We start from the raw sequence: 1,668 nt of genomic DNA, 5'->3' as shown, positions 1-1,668 counted from the left end.
AACTCTAATTAGAAGGGCACGAGAGATTGTTAAGTTCAGACACGTTCTTGCAGCACAGAGTCATAGTTGAGGTTAAGGTTAGATGAGGGGCTGAGGTTACACTCTGATATTTCAGAAACCCACGTGGAAAGGCAAGGATAACTCATCAATTTGCAGTTCATGTCTGGTAGAGATTTCTCATTAATGTCAGTCTCTGTCACCCTTCCATCATCTTCTGGTTGCTAATGGACGGCACAACAGTTTTGTCTATAAAGATACTAGCTATTAAGAACAATGAACACCTTTTGAGGTTATGTGTCTCCTCAGAGCAAACTCAAGGCCTGACTGTGAAGGTGACATTTTCACCTCTCTGCCATGTCATTAGACCATGGCGCCACAGGCTATTTTCATCTGTTGTAAATTGGTTAGTAACCTAATTCACTATGTCCTAACTGCATTGTGGTCGAGAATAACACAGACGCTGTTTATAAATTATCTGTAGGGCATGGAAATTAATTTTACTGAAACCAAAATTGAAAGTATCTTATAATGAAATAAACACTCCTGCTGGTATCAAAACTGTATCATAACTGTGCAAGTGTGGCTGAGTAACCCCAAACCTAGATACACAGTTATTCAAAGTCAGAGGTGATCTTTTGTGGGTCAGGTGGTCTTGTTTATCAAGACGGCTGTATGTGTGGGCCATCAGCACAGATAAATTAACATGTAAGTATAGATGGGATTTCTCAGAATTTAAAGAGAGCCCAAATGATAAGGAAACACTGACATTTTAACGCAGGGAAAGAGAACACAAAATAATAGAAAACATACTAGAGTTAACATCTAGGAGATAAGAGGTTTTCATTTTCCTTCCTCTAAAAGCCAAGTGTCACATTTAAAATTATGTGTTACGTGATGATATATTAAGAGTGGAGAAAGAAAAATTACTTTAAGTTGTAAACACAGGCATTTCCAGTTCTACAATCAGAGTTTATAAACTGTGAATGTCAGAGACAGATAGGAACACAGGATGGATTCAGGCATTAGAAACTTGATTTGGAGACCCAAGCCAGTCCCTAATGAGTTTCACGCAGTTTGCAGGATTCTAAATCTAACCATGTGGTCTCAGGTGCTCCTGACTACAACCTAAATGTGCAAAAAGCAGGCAGTTAATCTGCCTTCTAAACAGAGCCCTATAAACAGGAGATTTGTCGTGTTGTCCAAATCAAGATACTGATAATAACTATGTCGGTGCAATTAGAACATGCTAGGACCTATATTAGACAAATTAAAGATACATCACTGTAAAAGATGATACAGATCTAGATGCCCAGGGCCTTTCGATAAATCCTCACTTATGGAACTTTTTCTTTATTCATATGCCTGCTTCATCTTTTGTATACTATTAATAATATATAATTATATATTATATAGATATATAAATAAATATAAACTATATTTTACACATTATATATACTTATATATAATTATATATTTATATTATGTCTTTCTAGCCTATAGATATTCTCTCTTCCTGTTTGTCTGCCTTCTTTCTCTCTAATTCCTCTCCTAGCTATTGTGTAGCTTCCATTTTCTCCAGTCCTTCCAAGCTGGCTATTCCTGGAAATTACACATTTGGGTTTGTTTGTTTGCTTGTTTTCTTGAGGTGGTTACTTTGTTGAACTCATT

Source organism: Rattus norvegicus, chromosome 17 (genome assembly GCF_036323735.1).
Source record: "Rattus norvegicus strain BN/NHsdMcwi chromosome 17, GRCr8, whole genome shotgun sequence".
NCBI classification, from domain to species: Eukaryota; Metazoa; Chordata; class Mammalia; order Rodentia; family Muridae; genus Rattus; species Rattus norvegicus.
The sequence above is the reverse complement of the archived record's forward strand: the minus strand, read 5'-3'. Positions refer to the sequence as shown.